The sequence below is a fragment of the Rhyacophila brunnea genome, unplaced genomic scaffold (genome assembly GCF_057557595.1).
Source record: "Rhyacophila brunnea isolate RB1 unplaced genomic scaffold, BYU_Rbru_1.0 scaffold_3, whole genome shotgun sequence".
Lineage (NCBI taxonomy): Eukaryota > Metazoa > Arthropoda > Insecta > Trichoptera > Rhyacophilidae > Rhyacophila > Rhyacophila brunnea.
Genome location: NW_028232965.1, coordinates 10721783 through 10744396, shown reverse-complemented (window position 1 = coordinate 10744396; position 22614 = coordinate 10721783). Strand labels below are relative to the sequence as shown.

At 30.7% G+C, this 22614-nt stretch overlaps 1 protein-coding gene across 1 annotated transcript in view; it reads left to right on the top strand.

Moving 5' to 3' along the window:
* The first annotated feature begins 8963 nt into the window (after window positions 1-8963).
* Window positions 8964-22614, top strand: part of LOC147067869 (uncharacterized) — a 182053-nt gene continuing 168402 nt past the window's right edge. Inside the window, exon 1 of the mRNA XM_085952171.1 lies at window positions 8964-9145. The gene's annotated coding sequence lies outside the window, so the exon portion shown is untranslated. The remainder of the gene's footprint in view (window positions 9146-22614) is intronic.

Below are 22614 nucleotides of genomic sequence, written 5' to 3'. Positions count from 1 at the left end.
GTTATATTCTTAAATCTAGTGAATTATTCATTGAATATAAAAAATAGTTAATTAAAAATTATTAGCAAGTTCAAGTGAGTTACAACAAAAATCTTGGAGTGATCTGTGACGTCGGTTAGTAATTAAAGAAATACCTACTTTGATTTAAAATACAAAAGCCGATCGACAATAGTAGCTCAATTTGGAGAGTGCTTTAGAGAGTATTAAGAGCCATTAGTTAAAAATAGTTGCAATTAAATATATCGTCTTTAGCATATTGGTATATGTGCGAAACCCGAGAGATGCAGGTTCGATCTTGCGGGTGTCTTACTTTTTCAAAAAAGGTTATTTCTATTGGTTAAAATATATTTCCTTACAAGTGTTTTCAAAATTATGTATGTTCTAAGGTCCATGTTTACTATCCATCGTTATTACTGGAAGAATACATTGATTAAATACTTTACGCCTATAAATAGTGGGGGACACCCTTTAATATTTCATTCAGACTTTCAAATGTACTCCACCCTAGCATGGATGCTTATGGTTACAATAATAACGACTGTAAATTTGTTTTCTACCATTACCATACGTATTATTATTCTGACCCATTATAAAGTAAGTGCTACGCCGTCGTAGCAAAATTCCGGGCAGCTGTAAATACAATGGCCTAATCTCGTGTTTTGGTTGCTGGTATGAAAACGCCCGAGAAAATCCCGTTGATTACTTTAAGGATTATTTGGGTGAACTGGAAATTCAATGACCGAATTTTCCGGAAAGCTTTTTTAATTGAAAATCTAGAAAAACTGTAATCTAAACCGATTTAGTTTGTAAATGATCTTTTTTAAAATTAAGCGACGATGTTTTTTAGTTACATATTACATTATAATATTGTAATCAACTTAAAATTATATACACTCCTATTTATAATCGCCTAAATCAAATTTTCTCACGCTGTGGTATTCGTATAGCCCTGCGGTACATGGGAGACAACTACTGCTACTCCATGAACAGTTATGTGAAATTGGTTGACTAGATTAAAAACATAGATTATTTAACTTAAATTAGATTATTATTTTATATAAATTTTCACCTATCGAAATCTTAAGGCATAAAGCCCATTGACGCAGCGAGTGCGGCGCTCGCGCAAAATTTCTACAAGTGGCGCGTAAATCAACGAAAATACAACGTAATCAAATACGCCAGCGCCCACTGGATTTCACGACGCATTATGCGCACCCGCCGCATGAATCATCATTTTTTCGCGAATCACCGCTTCTCGGCGATACGAATGAAAGAAAATACAATGGAGTCCATTCATTGAACACGGCTACCAAAATTACGCTGCTCGAGGCCTCGTCGATCGACGGGCGAAAAGCAATTATTTAATAACAGAGAATCATTGTTTAATTTTATTGCGTGTCAAGTTTATCGCTGGTTGAATAATGTCGTCGTAAATATTAATTACAAGCCCCGAAATAATATAATATTTTTATTGCTTTGTTATGAGAGGCACTGTAATAATAATTATTTTGTGCTGCTTGGGCCGCTTATTACATAGGTAAAGGGTAATGCGCGGCACGAGACGTGTGATTATGGTTATGAATAAACGCTGCATACGCGGACTTCGCCCGCTCGACGCGTTCTATGGGCACCATCGCTAAGACATACTGCATAATTTAGCAGAATTGTCAATATCTTGGCAGTCCGTTGTATATTGTATTTTTAAGAAGTTTTTAACTTTTCTTAATTTTTTTTACTATAACTAGTAAGAAAAATTAATTTGGTTAGTATAAAAATAACAACTATAATCTTTATGATGGGTGTACCTATATATACATCGGCAAACTAGGTTGTTTAAATAGAAATCAGTTAAATATAATAATTAATACAAATCTTCAAAGCTTAGAATAGAAAAATAATAGTACATTTGTCTTAAAAATATATTTCCTATGTTATATTATTGAACGAGTGAGTAATAAATTCAGCACTGCACCTTGACATCTTGCAGGGAAAATGTTGTGATTTTCTTTGCCGATATAAAAGATATAATATAAAAATAAGGTTAGCAAAAACATTTTCTCGTATCTGGCTGTATGAAAACATTTTCTCGCGTCCCGATTGCAATGTAATCCAAATTTATTGTTAGGGCTTATGAGGTCTGAGCCGAATCCTCTCCTCAGGACTAAAAAAAAGATATCACATTTAAACGAACGAGCAAACTTTCTCTGCCAAAAATACCTACTGATACTAAGTAATGGATATTGGAAAATTATTTAAGAAGACTTTCACACCGACGGTTATAGAGGATTAGTAATATTTTTCAAAAATATAAATAGCAAATATCATTATCTACCTACTAAAATACAATATATAATAATTTAATATATAATTTTCTTTTATTAATTCGTTAAGCGATCACTTTCCGACTGTCTTTTATACATGGTATGCTCACTTTTCACTCTCTTGAATCTCGTAGCTAACTTCAGTTATTGAGACATTCTTGCCTGCTATCAAGAGGTATGGTTTACAATCCTGGCGTCATAAAGAATTTAAATTTATATGCGTCTGTCAGTTACCTATTTGGACGCAGCCACGACTTATTTTGGGTCAGAACTGTTTCCTCGAGTCAAGCCTATCAGGCACCAATAACGATTGATGTAAGACTAGTCAATGCGCTCCCTAAAGGCATTGACATTTTCAGTGATGTGCTGTGCATTTTGTTTTTGAAAGTTTATTTTACTGTATAAAAATATTTATTTTTTAATTTTTGATCTTCTTCTCTTTTGAGACAGTAATATTTGCTACGTATAATGTTTCCATGTGGTGAACATCCGGAATTTTGATTTTTTATATCCAGGATGTTTTGTTTTCTTAAATAAATATATTCGGGGTCGGTGTACTGTTAGATAAAGGTCTTCTTTAGGTCCATCTATTCTTTTCGGTTTATATGTTTACTGACACTACAGTCCTCGTTTAATGTCTCTTGGGTACCACTATATTTTTTCAGAGGTTGTCCGCTCGCTGAGGAACATATTCTGCCCATTGTAATTTTATCCGTTAGAGATCTTTATAGCATCGCGTATTTTTATCTGCCTCCTTTTAGTTTATTATATCGTATCCATTATTAAAGTTATGCCGTTTTAATAAACCATTTCTTTTATTCAACGAACAATTTACAAGATTTGAGAATCTAACATTCTATATATTATTTAATACCGCTTTGTAAAAAATATATGACACAACCGAACATAAGCTTGTTCGACAATATGGGAAATGAGTTATATGTCATATATATGATGGGGAAAAGCTGTACTGTGCATTTTCATTACTTGACTTTTCAGCAAGAAATAACAGTTATAATAATGAATAGTTAACCCACGATGGCCGAGCGGCTACCACGTCTGCTTTCGGCCCAATGACAGTAGTGTAGTAAAACAGCAGTATAGTCATTATTAGAAGTGAAACAATCATAAAGACCCAGACTTTGAGAAAATCACATAAATATATTGTCACCTCACCGGAAATCTAACCCGGAACCCTTGGATGAAAGATCAGCGCCTAACGTCATGGGTCCCGGGTTTGAATCCCGGGTCTGGCAAAAATCACATGTTGTTTTTCAATGTGTGTTTGGTGATATATGGTGATATGTGGCGGTTAAAAACTCATAAAAACAAAACATTTATTAAAACATACAACCTCCACTCTGTGGAGACCAATATGATCGATCTTCTTAGGATCGAACACGGTACAAAAAAATAATGAGCCCATACTATAAATAAAGGGACGAATTGCGTATACGGCATAACGTGGAGATATACAACCTTTATTGGGTGTATACCGTGGCGTAATGAAGATTATGCGCCCTTAAAACTTGCGATGAGAGTGTCTGAGGAGCCAGTTTCAAAGACCTTAGTCGGCGAGTACTAAAGTAAGCCTGATTCCTAGTCTGATAATGATTACTGTCAATGAGAAAAGTCTTCGCTCGCCGTAAAATGCTGCACACTTATAATTTATCGGAACTCCGAGTTGAGAAATTCTTCCCTTTAAACCGACATATTGGGACACTTCCAGAAGATGCAATCAGCTATAAGCTCTACAACCTCTGTTGTTCTACTTGCTTACTAAATAATATGTATGTATTGATATTCTTTATATTAGATTTATGATATTTGCTATTGATTTAGGAATGACATATTATGAGGAATTATGATATTCATATAGTTAGATAACAATATTAGCTTAGTATTAAGCAAAACATATTAATTAAGGGTGGATTTTGTTAACTTTGTTCAACGCATCATGAGCTTGTCTGATATTTATTATTATTATCATACAACTCTAGACGCCAGTATTATTTAGATTCCTTGTAGATGTTTTTATTTATTAATAGAGTAACAACTTTTATTAGTTAATATTTACGATTAGAATTGAGCTTAGAATATAAATGTTTACTATATATCTAAAAACAAAGCAGTACATATTATGGATAATTTAATGTTCCCAAGAGATTAAGAGAACATTGCAAAACTACCAAAACACCATCTAGAGTTGATAATTTAATACATATAATTTAGCTACACTTAGGCGTTTCTTGACTGTTTTTTAAACGGTTTCATTTCAGGACACTGTCTTATTTCTGTAGATTTAATACCTGCTATATTACGTATTAATATGTATAGATACTGTAGACCAGGGTTTCCCAAACTATGTTCCGCGGAACACCAGTGTTTCGCCGAACCTGAATAGGTATTCCGCGACCATTTGGAAACATTTTATACACTGCAACGCATTTAAAAATCTTCTACTAAGTAGAAGTAAAATAAGTAAAACTAAAATAATTAAAAATCTATTTTGAGTGATGATCAATCTCCACTGATGTGTATGACGTCAAGTATCTAGATAGGTCATGGCTCCCACAAGAGGGTGGGGGCTAACAGGCTTCTAGCCTGGGGGCCTGGGGGGCTCGGCGTGAGAAATCGACCAGCCAAGAGAGATAAACACACATCACAAACTATAATTGAAAATAATCATAAGGTAGTATTTTTAAAATTTCTTCATCGCACAAATTACGTAGGCTTAAAAATTATTTACTTTTAAATTCCTGACAGATAAGTTTGTTAAATTTTTTCATCGTTGATTATTATATTTATTTTGATAATTGTGAATGGCGTACTAATTTCATTGTTTGATATTTAAAGATAATTTTACATGAAACACTTTAGTTTACTACTGTTTATTTAATAGTTTGATGATATTTTTCCAATGCGCTTTTTCTCCAGAGCAAGGACTATTAATATGGGTTGTGCGAACAGATAACAATTATTTTTCTGAAAAAGTTGTTAGTGATATTATAACTTAAATGTCTGTGACATTCTTTATGTCACAGTTAAAATAGTAATTTAATTTAATTTAATTAATTGAGGAGAATTTGTGTTAGTGTTAAAAAAAAATTATTTGCTAAATCCATTATATTTTAGTATAGAAAATAAAATCTGAGTCAAACACCAAAATAAGTTGTACTTTTGTTACGTGATGTCGCTGAAAAGGTATTCTTGTTTGTTGAGAAGGGATATGTTTTTTTAATTTCCTGGGAATGATAAATTTTGCAATTATATTCATTCTACAAAAACTTCTATTATTATAATATATAATGTATTTTACGTATTATTTTACTGGCTTACTTGTATGTCATGTACAATGCGTTTCTTTATCATGTTTGACGGAGATCTACTGTAAAGTAAATCAGAAGAAAATTGTCATTAACTATCACACATTATACGAACAAATGTGTTTTATTATACGATAATGGGAAGTAAACTGCAGACATAAAAAGTCACAAATTCCACTTGATTAGATTCATTGCAAGGCGGAGACTAAATGCGACTCATAAAACCTCGCCTATTGTCCGGATAATAATTTTTCTCCAGTCGAACACGACATATTATTATTCTCCGGTGACGATAGCCATTGTGAGTGATGCTACCCTTTTATGATTTAGCTAAGCTTTCGGACAAAGCCTCCTCGGAGGTTTTCAGTCGCGCGTGACGTCATCAAGTCGGCGAGCTTTGTGTTCGACGACCGCCGACCCCGGCGACTGTCACAGCCAGTGTGCTGGCCTCGGATCCGCTTTGAATTATGGCCGTGTTTTTGGGATTTTTTGTCGTTTTATGTGATGGACGATTTACTTCGTAGGGCATTGTCTAAGCAAGGGTACGGCTGTCCGCTCCATATGGAGATTGTAATATTTGAGTAAGGACGTATGCTATACTTTACAAGTCTGCTTTTCATTTTGAATACTGCTAGGTACCATGTACGAGTATATGACACCAATACAGAAGGTTATACTCCATAATACTTAGTGAATGATAAACATTAAAAACGAATATTTTGATAAAAAACATGTTTTAATTAATATGTACTTTATATGGGGAACAAGCATCCAAATAAGTTTCTATGTTAAGAGATCTTTTTACTTATATTAGATAGATCTTTACTATCATAAAAGCCTTTTTATTGATACAAGCCTTAACATTGTGAGCATGGCGACAAGATCATGTAGGATATTTTTTTATATAAATGAGTACCTACTAACATCTTGAAATCCTTATCAAATCGAACTTAAATATTTTGACCATACCGACATTTTATTCGATATAAATAAAAATATTTCAACTATACACATGACTAATTAATTACTTTTTTTATTCAACGAATAATTCATAAGATTTAAGAATGGAACATTCTAATTATTGAACATACATATTTTTTTAAAATACTTCTGAGAAAATATATTAAAACTATTACATTCCTAAATCTTGTGAATTATTCGTTGAATAAAAAAAGTAATTAATTAAAAATGATAAGCGAGTTCAAGGAAGCTACAACACTAAAATATCCTGGAGTGATCCGTGACGTTGGTTAGTAATTAATGTAATACCTACTTTGATTTAAAATGAAGCCGATAACTATTAGTAGCTCAATTTAGAAAACGATTCAAACAGTATATTATAATAAGAGCCATTAGTTAAAATTTGTCATAATTAAGTATGGTACCTTTAGCTTAGTGGTCTATGTACGTGGGCGCAAAACCCGAGAAATGCAGGTTCGATTACTACGGGGTGAGGTGTCTTACTTTTTTCAAAAAGATATTTTCTATTTGTTTTAATATATTTTCTCAGAAGTGTTTTCAAAAATTATGTATGTTGTACACATTATATTTTTTTTGAAAATTTGACGGTTTTTAGAATAAAATATAAAATAGGACATTAAAACTATGAGTAATGCGAAAACATTAAAGAAAACATATCATACTGTGAAAATCTAAACATACAATTATAATATGCAATATGAAGATAAGGGCCTTTAACGAACTTATAGTGTATTATATTAAAAAATATTATTTAAAGTTCATCTTTGAATTAAAAAAATATGTGTTTGTAGATAAATAACTACGTATGGATTTATTACAATAATTTAAAATGAAAATCACCAATACATTATATTAGATTACATGCTTTATATTCTACCAGTAGGTAGAGTATTCGTCTTAATAAATAAATAAATATTGTTGTATTTATATATTGGATGTATTCATTATTCATTAAAAAAATAATTAGGAAGAAAAAGAAAGGATAATATAACTTTAAATAATTTCAAGAAAAAAGAAACTTTTCATATACAATGTTTTTAAATTTTCTGTTTACCTTGTTCAAACTTGTACTTGATATGAAGTAAATAAAAAACAAACAAATATAGAATACTGAAATGTCATTTTGACATCTCATTTTGATTTCCATAGTAATGCACGTAAATATTATTAATTTAGTTGCTAGGACCCCCTTAACAACCAATAATAGTTTTTTACTTTTTACAGATTTTTCTTTAACAACTAAAAGTTTCAAATGTCTAGCTAGTCGGGAAGTTAGTTAAAAATCGATTGCAAGATTTGTACTGGTCAAACAACCACCGGACAAACAAGAATACAAGCTAATAAAAACGTTATAAAATGGGTCGACGTTACTACTATGCGCGTGTTTGAAGATGTACCTACCGTTTAAAAAAAATCGGTTAAGTACATGTTCAAACACGCGCGTTATCATGATCTTACTCCCTACTTCAGTTTTAGTTTGTCAATGTATGGCTACGGCCGTATGTTGTAGTTTAACCACTGGGAAAATGCCAAAAGAAATGGCGTATTTCAAAAAAATACTACCTCATTTTTAGGTCAATAATTATTATAAAGCAATCATTATTCGTAGGATGTTTATCACACTTAAATGGTCAAAGACATAGCTTATAAGTAATATCTTTAGAATTATCTTCAAATGTGTTAATCTTGCCCATTTTTTGAATAATAAAATCCCTAATTCTTGTCAAATTTGGGATCACAGAGATTATCAATATAAATTTTTATCGTAAATATTTCACTAAAATAATTTCAACATAAATTATATTGATGGTTTTATAAATGCGTTTAAAAATTAATAAATTTAAAAAATCTTAACACCACTGCACATACATGTACTGAAATATGACTATATTCTAAAACATTAGAGCGAGAGGTTTAAAATAATACTATTTTATATAATAAAAATACTTTATGCAGTCATCAAATGTTTAAAATAAATATAAAGGATAACAAGGCTTCAAAATTATATAAACAGATTATCTACAACGTTTAAGGAATGTCCAGGATCATGATTTGAAAATTCAATAAAATCGCCATTTTGACCTACGCTGAGCATGTCCCCCCTTATATAGATATTTACAGAGTAGAGCTAATAAAAACGATGTAAAATACTATATAGCCAGTTAGTAATTTGATAATTTCCAGTCAGTCCATTTTTTTTATAAAATTGTTTATTTTCAATAAAAATAATCATACACTTTGAAATCTTATGTAAAAAATAATTAAGATAAATGTTATCTTAACCTGGCAACAAAAAGTTCTTTGAGATGTTCTAATAAAATGCTACGTGGGAGGCAGAAATGAGTAGGTGTTTTGTTTTCAGAGAAGACGACCACGTAGTGAATTTTATCATAATACCTACATAATATATTATTATTAGGTACACTGGCAATAATTTTTCTTTGATGAAATAATATAAATTCTCAAAGTCTAAAGTATAAAGTGCTATGTAAGTTGAAAGACATCATTTTACTGGAGGTATGTACTAAATTATATTGACGTAGTGGCATAGTATTATATTTAACAAGAGCCAAAAAACCATTTTTTCAAGGTAAACCAGCGCAATTATAACTAGTATTGGTTTTGAGTGTTAATCTTGTTTGAAGATTGAATCCAACTATTGTGTGATATTGATATAAGCGGCAGAGTTGTATCATGGATCGCAATAAATTATAATTGATTCTAAAGGTCTTTTTCTCTTTAGAATAAATTATAAATGGGTGATGATTTGTTAATAGAGAGTTGTTTAAAAATGAAGTGAACCATTAATAATTATATTTACTTATTTTCTTAGTCTCTTTTTTTAATATCCGTGTTATTTTTAAGCATATTCTAGTTATTGTTAGAATAATTTCGAAATATGTATTGATTTTATTTGAATTATTCATATTGTATCTAGAAAGTATGGTCAATTTGATAAAACTCTTGATACAACATATTATGTGCGAAAGGAAGAAGGCGTTATGTCTACAATCACTACTTTACAGGAGAACCAAAAGAATTTTTTTGTGGATCGTTTTGTATGGGAACTCCGATGTTTCTTTAAGGAATATAGTAATTTAAAGGAGATCATTAAACTCACCCTTTTCATTATTATTAACATTATTTTAATAGTTCGATTGAATAAATTGAAGGGGTAAGCGAAAATACTAAAATTGTATTTCCAACTTTATAAATATCATAATTTGATCAAATATAACAGAAAATATATTTTAATATACTCACTTGTAAGTTTATATATTTAGAAAATTGACACTACACACATAAACACTCCAAAATTTCTAACCCCTCAGATTTTCTACATAATTATGTTGTGACGATTATGTAATATATGAATTTGGTATTTAAACGTTAGTAATTAAATTTATTCTTCGTAAGTTTTGCATTTTTAACTTTGGTGAGTATGGCTAGTGCATCAAGTTGCCGAAAGGGAAAAACCCGAGTCGTACAAAATGACTCAAATAAAAACCTACAAAACTGTATTTGAATTTATATATTTTTACTGTCTACAATGATTTTTTTGTATTTTTTTAGTTAATGCGAACAAAAATTGAATGTCGTTCATTACTTTGAAAGTAGTCAGCGACTTGCAATATATTATATAATAATGTGTTGTTTTAGAAGTTTTAATTAAATGAAAAAATATTACTTTTCCTACACTTTTCATGAAAAAATGTTTCATAAAATAAAATTTGAAACAGTACGTTGACAGTAAACTTTTCTTTGAAAACTGCGTCTTTACCGAGCGCATTTTTTTGTAAGAAAAAAGTACTCGAGGGTTATCGTAACTTTTAAATTGAGTAAATATGGCTTTGAATGAAAAGCGTTTATAAATTTAAGTAGGCAATATGAAAGAAATAAATTTGGCGGGAATGGTAGCTCAAAAAGCGCGGCATTTTCAAAACGAGAAATCTCCGCCACAATAACACTGAAATGGTAAACATTACGGATAAATAACGAATATTTATAGATGTTAGGTAGAAAATGATATTTTGTATTATTTTTTTATTGCCCTTTTCAAATTACAATGTCAAAAATTGTGCTTTACGATTGATCGTTATTTTATGTAGTAGGTACCTTTATACTCGTATATAGATGAAACCGAAGAGTTTGGACTATACTTAAAAGGGAGTCTTATGTTTTTTTTGTTGCTATACGTAATAGAATTGTAGAATTTTGATTATGAATATGAATAATTTATAGACTTCATTGGAAATATCTATATCTCATTATGGTGCCATGTCTTTTCTTATTCTAAGAACCCTATTATTTTTCATATTGAAAACTCTGATGCAAAGTTTACTGAATATTTATAACTACCTATCTAATATTATAACTAATATATATTATATTATTATATCTAATATTATAATATAACATATTTACAAAATAATTATTAAAAAAAATGCTATTATAAAAAGACACATTGAGAACATAGCAAATTATTAATTCAAGACGTTCACGTTACATTTAGAATAAAAAATACAGCTAAATCAAATTAGAAGAGAAAAAACAAACCAAAAAAAATATTTAAGCAAAAGAAATAAAATAAAAAAAAACAATGATAATTTAAGAAAAATATAAATTAAACAATAAAATATAATTTAAAATACAGAATACATATTATTGCACCGCTAAAAATGTCCACATCTCTAGGGAGTCCATTGACCAGCCGCACAGCCCTCGCTATTGGTGCCTGGTGAGCCTGACATTATGGATATAGTATTTAAAAAACTGCCTGTGTCCAGAAAGATTTTTTTACTAACATTTCTCGGTCAATTTCTTGAGAGTGTTTGATATTATATGATTTAAAAAACTCGCCAAATTCAACATGCTTGAAAAACCTACTAAATATGGGACTATTTTTCGATAGATAGTTGATAAATCTAGCATGTCAATATTCCATTTCAACCAATCATGTCATTGTAAAGACAGACGCTATCTTGCTGAATGCCATACATTATGAAGCTGATCATAGAGACGGCGTGTTTGTTTTGTTGTTAGTAAACATAAACATTTTAGAAAGGAGGAATGAAAATAGTATCACATTTTCTCACATTGTCAAAAAAATGAACTCGACTATATTTGGAAATTATGTCCCGATATATATTAATATTATGTCTAACAATGTGACCTGTACATAATATGAATCGTCTAACTTCAAAATATAAACTGAAATTTCTCAAGAAATTAACTTTCATCTTTGAATATATTATATATAATTATTCTATTTTCCAGTACGATAATGTGCGTTAGTGTATAATTTATTTATCTAACTTCGGTATCGGACTTCAATCATTTTGAATTTACTGAGGTGGGTTGTTTTTGTAACCGACCACTAGGTGAACCCTTAATCTGACAAATGACCAACCATGCAAAAAGTTTTAGACTGTATCAATTTATTACACGGAAATCATTAAATCAGTCATTATTCAAAAGGGTTAGGCCACTGCAACTGTGGTCCATTTAACGGGTATGAACCCAAATTTATTTTGAACAAATACACAATTCTGAACAGGCGCTTTTCCAACGTTGACTAAATCTAAATTTAATATGTATTAACTCGGTTCACTAGCTTTTGCTCGTGGTTTCATTATTAAATTCCTATTAACTAGTATTTAGTTAGTATAAGTACCTACCTACCTATATCAAAGTATATTATATTTATCAATAAACTATTTTTTATTCAACGAATAATTTATAAGATTTCAGAGAGAATATAACATTCACACCCACGGTGGCCGCGCGGCTTAAGCGTTGGACTATTACGCCTGGGGTCCCAGGTTTGAATCCTGGGTCTGGCAAGTACACATATTGTTTTTTAATTTATGTGTGAGTCAGGGTATGGACCTAATAGGTTGAGCAAGTGGCTGACACCCATTTCTCATAAAAAACAAAATCTGTTAATACATACACTCTGTGGAGGCCCATATGATTCTATCAGGATCAGATATGGTCGGAAACAAATAACATTCATTAATTTAAACACCTCAGTGCATCTATTCTATACACAAGGCTGCTATCGGCGACTATCGAGGATAGTTTATCATGTTTATGTATTGAGGCGGTTAACTGTTACAATACGTTTACCGTCTGAACGTGACGTCGGTTAGTAATTACAGTAATACCTACTTTGATTTTAAATAAAAAAAACCGATCGCCAATAGTAGCTCCTTTAGCACAGTGGTCTATGTGCGTGGGAGCGATACCCGAGAGATGCAGGTTCGATTCCTGCGGGGTGTCCTTACTTTTTGCAAAAAAGATTTTTTCAATTGGTTATAATATAATTATTTTCTCAGTCAAAAGTTTTATCAAAATTATGTATCTATAAATATGATAAACTATCCTCAATAGCCACCGATAGCAGTCTTATGTATCAAATAGATGCGCAGATACATGCATATTATAGTCTTCAAGAAAAAAAATTTGGAAAAAAAACGCCCGGCAGGACTTGAAACAGTATCCACTAAAGCATATTGGCGCAAATCCAGTGGCTATATAGTGATAGTATATATGAGTTATAGTATATAGATAAGTTATAGTATATAGATAAGTTATAGTATATAGTTATAGTAAATATTGATCAATTAAAGTATATAGTGAGTTACGGTTATCAATGATAACCGTAATTCTACCAAATGTGAGGAACTCAAAAAATACATAGAATTTATAATACGTTTGATACTGGGCTGACGATTAATGTATGTTGCAAAGTCTAGAAATGCGAACATAGATGACTCGCAGGCAAGTAAGCCCTCAGAGATCATACAATAAATAAACAGATTCATGAAATAAAAACGCGAAGATATGGTCAAATGGGTAAGACAATAAATAATATTTGGAATGCATACGTAAAAGTATGGGTTGGGATCCCACACATAGTAATGAACAAAAAACCCAATGACTGTTGCTCCCGAAATACATACAATACATAAGCAAACATCTGAATAAAAATAAAACTAATGATCTGGTTTGAATCATTAATTCAAGTACTCCGTATACTAAATATTTTTTTATTATATGATGCAATACAGTGATATAATCGGCTGTGTGAATAGTTGGCAATAAATTATTTTTCTTAAGAAAGTTTTATAATATAACTTACACTCTGTCAAAGGTCATAAATGCTTCATTTCGGAACGAACACGGTCATTAGCAAGATAAATATTATCTTTTGTAAATTTACTTTTTTTTTTTAATGAGGTAAATAAAGCCGTAGAAAATATTACTAATATCATTTTAACACATCTTATTAAAGAAATTTCAATATTCTAAAAAAATGTCTCTCATTAACGAACGATTTTTGAATAATCACATTACAACAAAAACGAAATTGTTTTTGCCAGTAAAAAGTTTAGACGTCGAAGTGTTCACAGATGCGCTGCTTTCCCACAGAATTTTCCTCTTGTTATGTCGTCGTTTTCGTGACTTTTCTTGCTCGGCGCCGAGTCATATACTCTGTCGCTAATTGGGTCACCAGTTTTCTATTACAACACAACCGCAACGGCATCGAGTGTGTCGTGAATACTAAAACAGAGTCAACCAAAAGTCCATCGTTGTGTTTATTAATTGTTCCAGATAGAATTCACTTACTTACGAGTTTGTCTTCTTTGCACATAATTTCTGGCAATGGCATTAGTATTTCAACATTATTACGCCAAAAAAGCATCTAAGATTAATTTGATACAAACATTTCAATGGTTGCCTCAAATATTTTTCACTAACTACTAAAATAATAAATTCTAACTCATTCTTGCTCACGTTTTTTGGGACGCTAAAAATAATATAAGTTCAGTCAAACTACGTGATTTGTATACTACCAAGTACCAAGTAGAGTTCGAAATATTAGAATCCTGAATCCCGAGATTCCACTCAATTTATTTATCCCGAAATTTCGTGATTGAAAATGGTGGAATCCCGGTATTTAAAATTGACTTTCATATGAATTAAATTATTTTTTGAATAAAAGGAATATTAGCAAAAAAGCTAGGTTCTCAATACATAATATAAACGAACACTGTTTTTAAAATTGTGAAAGTACATAATTTTTTTTTTTTTTGTGATTTTACCGAGGCTTTGACTGCGACTCGCTGTCATATCGCCTCTTCTCTTCTAGAAGGGGATCCGTCGATCAGGTCCTCACTCCTATTCTGTTAAATAACTTTACAATTTTGCCTAGCTCTTCCGTCTTACCCACCGCCAGGACACCCTTCAATTCGTCGACATTCTCATAGATATCTGCAATTCGCAGCTGTACGTACATAATTTTCTTTAGGACTTCTTAATACAGAGAAAATATCTTAAAGATTATCTTTAAAAAGTTTAGTTAGATCCTTCTTTACTGATTATTTTTACTGTTAATTCTTGATGTACCGTCATTTTATTAGAAATAAAAAACATTTTTTTTATATAACATAAGTACTTACATAATTTTGAAAATACTTCGGAGAAAATATATATAATAACCAATAGAAAACATCTTTTTGAAAAAAGTAAGACACTCCGTAGGAATCGAATCTGTATCTCTCGGGTATCGTGCCCACGCACATAGACCACTATGCCAAAGGAGTCATACTTAATTGCGACAAATTTTAACGGCTTTAATGGCTTTTAATATTCACTGAAGCGCTTCCAGATTGAGCTACTATTATTGGCGAATGGATTTTGTATTTTAAATCAAAGTAGGTACTACTTTAATTACTAACCGACGTCATGAATCACTCCAAGATTTTTTGCCGTAACTTACTTGAACTTTCTAATAATTTTTAAATAACTATTTTTTTATTCAAATAATATAGTTATAAATTTTGTAGGTAAGTACCTACTTACGTCACTAAATAAGAAGGCTTTTCTCTATCATTTACACATTGAGATATGCGCATAAAAATGCTAACACAGTTTTGAAGGGTTCTAGTTTACATTATATGTACATTATTAGTTTTGTTATATTATTTTAATACAATATACTGACTGAGGTACGTTAATCATTGTTTAAAATATAAATAATATAGTTAATTGATCTAATTCGAATACTTGAACGAGTGACTATTAATTGTGCGATTCAAAAATAGAGAAGAAGAAGAAAAGTCCGTTTTTAGCTTCTTACCTACTCATTTTTTTAAAATAGTTATTCGTTTTCATTAAAATCTAGATATAATTCAGAAATGTTTATACCGAAATCCAGCTATTGATATCCATAGAACCAACATTGTATTTTGTTACAAAAATATGTTCACCGTTGTGTTATTTACGTGGTTAAAACTAATTAATTAAGCCCTGTAAAACTTTGTGAATATATGCAACTTAGTTATTGATATCGAGTCCATGACATTTTTGGAAATTATACTGGTGTAACTAGAATACAAAGAATGGTAATAATCTGATAAATAATATTTCGGCACTCTTAAAATTATTGTATATATGGTAAAAAATATCGTGTCCTGTAAATATTACACAAGAAGTTACAACTTATAAAAATAACAGAGTTTGATAATGGAATATAATAGTATGTATAATATACTTAATATGTAACGCGGCGATGCTGCGTTATATTGAACTGACCTTAAATCCACAGCAGATATTGGATTGTCAATTTCAGAAAGTATATACCAGCTGCGACCTGAATTTGAACAAGTCCGTTAACTATTTTTCTTATATATCAAACTTTGCACGGGGGCAGTATGATAAGTATGGTAAAAATAAAACAGGGAAAGCAAAAAATCATTTTTTCAATGTTGACCCCTTTAAAATCGATTTTCCAATTTGTGATCACTTCTAAATAATTTTTCATTGATAACCTCGTCGTTAGTGCCAAACCTTTTTCCGCCGAGCCATTTCTTTGGATCTGGAAATAGAAAATAGTCGCAGGGGGCTAAATCTTAAGAATATGATGAATGGAGAAACAATTAATACTTCAATTCAAACAATTTTGCCATGAACGTCGTTTGCATGGCAAAATTCACGCAAAAATTCAACAGCCTACATCCACCCTTAGCCACTGAAAGCTATAAGTATGTCTGTATTTATGTTTGATTGTAGAGTTTGGTTTACAAAATCAAAAGAGGGTAAGGGACATTTTTGTAAATGTTGTGTATCGGGTTCGATCATAATTTAGAATGAATATTTTTCAACTAAATAATATATTGTAAAAGAATATATGACAAACCAATAAATTCTTATTGCAAATTCTTACTTACACTCTTTTGATTTAACAATCTCGATACAGTCGATCAAATATTAAATTTATTACAAAAGCTTACAATATGTTTTGTATTATAGAAACTGTAGATTTAACAATCGTTTTTCGTAACCATTAAAACAGCCGGGAAAATATACACTTGCCAGAGATTTTTTTTTTTATTTGCGCAGATGTAAAATATATTTAAAATAGGCTTTTACGGGCATTATGAAAATGCTCGTGACTGTCAATTATTTATATTTTTATGTAGCGGAACGTATTTTATTTCGGCGTAAAGGAGATAAAAGCAATTCTTTATTTTATGTGAAATGCTTACAGAATTGCATTTCAGTCGCACGAGAACTGACGATAAAAGCTAAATCAACCATGGGAAAGAAATATATCAAATAAACTCTTCGGATTTTCTTTTCCATTCTTTCCGCATTCTTTCTTCGGAAAAGCTTGAAAGAGAAAAGTTCTCCGATAGAAGAAAAACTTGGCTTTCCGTAGCAGACTACATTTGACACTAATTTTGAAAGTATTGAAAATAATCTGATTAAACTAAGTTCTAACCTATTTCCAAATGTATGCCATGTAATTTAATAATATAGTAAGTTTGTGTAAGAAATGTAATTTTTTAGAGATAGCTTGGTTTCACATAGTTATACATTTTACAGCTACTGAAAGTATCAACAAAGTTGTGATTGTTGCTAAAAATACCACTTATATATAACAATTTTAACCATAACAACAGATAGTTACCTACCTTAGTACTATATATATAATTTAGAGGAAAATTTATCCACCTCTAAAGAGTTAATTTTAATTCTGTAAAGTACTATAAAGTCACTACTTACCTAATCATAACAACAATAAAACCATAAATTTTCATTAACATTAAGGGAACGAAATATCTTAATATCATATCGTAATACGTTTTTTTAAAAGAGTTATTTTTAAAGATAACGTAGTATGACTATCAGGTACAGGTAGATATCCACATTTGCCAAAAATACATTAAACCACTTTGTACCTACGTCTACTACTAAAAATTGAGGTAACGGATGTAATAACTAATAAATTGGGTGGAGAATGGTGTATATTTTACAGAACAAGACACGGAGCGTCCAGTTTATAATATTATATCTATCTTACTGATGATGTTAATTTCAGACACTACCAAACGACTCGTCCCGGTAAGGGGCGAGATTCAAATGTTCTCATTTTCTATCAATTTGTGTACAGTGTTACCTGAACTTTCATTACTTACTATTGGACTAGATAAAAAAAATTGTAGCATCTTATAGCGAATTATGGACATTTATAACACTATTTAAATAAAATGTTACATTTGGTCTGCATTGCGACCAAATTAAACCGTCAGAAGCCTGTTTAACCTAATCCAGGTAGATAAGTGATTTTTTTAGATACCTACATAATATAACAAGTCAAAATGCTAACTGCTTCTAAAATATTATAAATACTCGTAATATCACTATACATATGTGTCGCTGAGTTTCAAAACCCGCTATAACACTTTTCATTATGTTGAGAAAATCAACAAAATTTTTTTGAACTAAAAAGGTTTTTGAATGTTTCAGTAGTGTTATAACGGGATTTCATAGACACATTGATGTTGTTTCATGAATGACAGTTAATCGTAGCGGCTTTTGAAAGAGGCGATAAAATTTTCATGTCTAGATTTTAATAACGAATCCAACGATATATATTATATATCTTAATTATTTCAAAAAAGTGTTATAGCAGGTTTTGAAACTTAGCGACACATATACAAGTTAAAATATGTCATTTATCCATAGTCGAGCGGCTTGCATTTTCCAAAACACTGAACTATTATCGCATAAGGTTGTATTGTAGATTTTTCTCTATGACGATCGAATTTTCTGCTTTGAAGGTAACATTTCACCCCAGTACAAAGTCTATTGTGTACCTACTCGCTTTTCTAAAGTGTGCCTCTCAAAATGTATTGCCAAGTAGTGGTTTAATCGCAGGAGAGCGATGCAAATAAGTATTTTTAACACAGATATACGCAATTAAAATAATTGGATTAATAAAAACAATGTTTTTAAAATATTACTATTAATTTATTTTGGAACAGTAGTTTCATTTCTCAGGGTATATTACGGATAATATGTATCACAATGTTAACTATTTGCGAAAGCAATATAGTATAACAGTGTCTACGATAACGTATCGACTTATAACATCGTGAGTCTTGGGTTCCCGTCCCGGCTCAGACAAATTCACATGTTCTTTTGCTTGTATATATTTGGAATCAGAGTTGAAAAGGTGGCTAACATTCATTTATCGTAAAACAAAAATCTGTTAAGAACCTATTCGCGAGACGACTCAAATCCATATTATGATTCAAACAGAAACATAGAATACAGTATGTGTATATATACTGGATGTATTTGTCAGATTTTATTTCAGGTATTAAATTTATTGTCCAGATAAATGCCTCAAAAAATGGATCGTACAGCAATTTAGTGGTATGCAATAATGATAAAAGTAATTTGATTGAAAATGGACATTTATATTTATAATTTTGTATTGTACTATTTTCATAACTTTCGTATTTATGTTTCTTTTATAATAAAATTAAAGTTTACTAAAATACACTACTATCTATAAGACAAGACGTGCTGTATATATTCGTAATAACAATATATCCATGGCCTACATCGTACTTGACTCAATATAAATATTTATAAGTGTAAAATACAAGCCGCAAGTTTTATACTACTTACAGTTTTTAGAAACTTCTTGTGAATTTTATACAGCTTCTGTGTTTCGGAGTGAGTGACTGAGATGACTTGGTCAAAATTTTTACTGAAAACTGTATTATAAAACTATCTGTAATACAATTAAAATGGGGTGGGTTCTTACATAGATATACATACATTTAATTAAATGTGTGCTTTTCAGTGCATGGTTATTTTTGTATTTTCTTCTAGTCATCGTATTTTTATGGGGATATTTAGAATATCACAAGATATCTAAAGCTCTCTGCACAGTACGTTGGTTATAGGATCACAAGTTTGATGTTCATCGTAGGGATTGTTTGGGCATGGTGATCAATTGTGTGGTTGTACGTGATTATTACATGCATTCAGTCAAGCATACGGTGCCTAGTATAGCCGACTACATGCTGTGTCGCTATATTTTTGAGGTTTTTTTTTTTTTAATTAGGTATGTATCTGTTATTATTAAAAATAATCCAATATTATTCAATCGTGTGTAATTCAATATTGATTAATATATATTTAATTTAAAAAATGTTAGTTCAACAGTTTCGAATAGAATGAGAGGTATTAATTTTGTGCTGCGAGCTTTTTATGAAAGCTCAGGTATTTTGCAGCTGATGTTTTTTGTATTGAAACTTTATGTTTTGTGTATGTTTGTTTATCACAGTTAAACATAAATGTGTTTGTTTATCAAGGAGTTACCGCCGAAAATCGTGCGACATTTATAAAGCAGTCAAACATTTCCTCCGTATAATATACTTACTCCAAGTTCTAGAGTGACACCCCTCGCAGTTCCACGATGAAATATTACAGCTTTATTAAGTTATTTGCAATAAAGGGGCAAACGCAACATTTTCTCTCCTAAGGATCCCGCGTTTTATTAATGATAAACACGCGTTGAAGGTTTTCGGCATGTCTTCTTCTTAAGATATTTACATTTTCGCTCCTAAAATAGCGACATATAATATTTAACATACTTAGCATTAAATGGTTATATTATATTATATACATGTATGTACTATACGACACTTTAAACCTGTTGTATTTTAAGTAAACGTGATGAAATAGTGAACTATATTTCATTAAAATTCACTTAATGTAACTTTATAAGAAGGGATGTATTTTTATATTGGACTAGCACATGCGGTAAAATTACACTATAATTATAATGACTTTGCATTAGTAACGTTTTTGTAAATATAATTGATGAAATCATGAATGAAATTATTATATAATAATATATTATATCAATCCGTATTTTACTTAAAATTGCGTGTAATTAACTAAGATTATTTCAGTGTTTGTCAGGTTAAATGAAAGTTGGTTGCAAAAATATAATTTATTCCAAAAAAAGCTAAAAGATAAGAGAGTGAGCAAGGTCTTATAATTTCATAATAACTATCAATAGATTTGCGTCATTGTATCAATAAGCCACTATATAATATTACATTGATAATTGTATAAAATAATAGTATAATGTAGAAAATCAGACCCTTTCGGTTATAATGTGTTGGGGTTTTTAATAATGTCTTTTCTACCTTGCTGCTTTCACCAATAATTTCTTCCTCATCAGTAAATACTGTACGCGAATCAGTAATATTTAATTTGATTTCCGATTTCCCTTATATTTACAAAGATAGAATAAGATATTTTAAATATTGGTCGTTAGCTCAAAAATTTCGGGACATTGTGCCGGATATGATTGAAGCGGGGTCCTGGACAGGCACTTCCGTTCAGACTGTCCCGGAATATAAAAAAAAAAAACAAAAAAAAAATTATACATTTTACGTTACAGCGTTGAACAAAATAAATAGCTAGTAGATGTTTCATTTATCCTCTGTTTATTTTTAATTTACTAAAGCGCTATGTAAGCAGCTACGCCGAAAAAGTATAACGGAAATTAATGGGAGGAAAGTGTATGTGCGGGATTGAATTACAAACGAAATATAGGCCATTTTTTATGGTAGGCCTTTCCAAGTGTTTCTCTAATAAAACCGACGCAAAGATATCCATTACTGATTCGTGAGCTCCATTAGTCGTTGGCAGGTACGCACCGGTCGCCATGTCACACCTCACGACCTGATGTCATCTTCCTGTTGACAATTCCAATTTCAATTTTACATAATAATTTAAATATATGTTATATCATGGATCTTACTAATATCCATATCGTTTGGAGTACTCAATAATGAACAAGTCGATCGAACACTGTGTATTACAATAATTTTATTGATTGCTACTCTAGCTAGAACATTTTTAGTTTGTAGGTATGGGTGGATCGGTTATAAAATATTCGCTATATTAGCAGCATTCACTACTTTGTTCGTAAATTATAAAAATAAAACTATTGATGTTAAGTTCTGATAATTTCAAAATGTAATGCTATTTGCGATGTTATATTGTGATTGTTCATCTACATACCGCACCTTTCTATGGCCATTCTTCAACTTAAACAACCGTAATATGTTTGACTGAAAACTCTCGTTTTTGCCTTCTTTTACGTATTCATTGCATCCATCATCAAACTATTATTTTATGGTATGAAAAGCTTACTGGGTGACGGTAGGAGGAAACCATGCTTCTATTTAGTGCCAGAGAATTCACGTCTCTTCATTATCTCACACCTGCGGCAGGTCGTAAGTGTACAAATTTAGTAAGAATCAAGTAAATAGTGATACGACAGGTCACGCTGGTAATGAAATATGGGTCTTAATGCATACATAGTTGCATTACAACTGAATGTATATGCATTTAAAATTTTGTACTTATATTTAATTCCTATGGGTCATGGTGAGATCAACTATTATAATCCATAGCCAAATCGACGCATTAGACATGCCTGACATAGTTGGTCGTTGTTGAGTTGTGAAAACTTTCGATGTGATAAAATTTAAATATTAAGGTAGATACAAAAAACTGCTTTATAAGCACAAAAAAGGTAGACTTAAATTTAAACGTACTATATTGAAAAATCTGGTTTTTAGTTAAAGGGAGGGTATTAA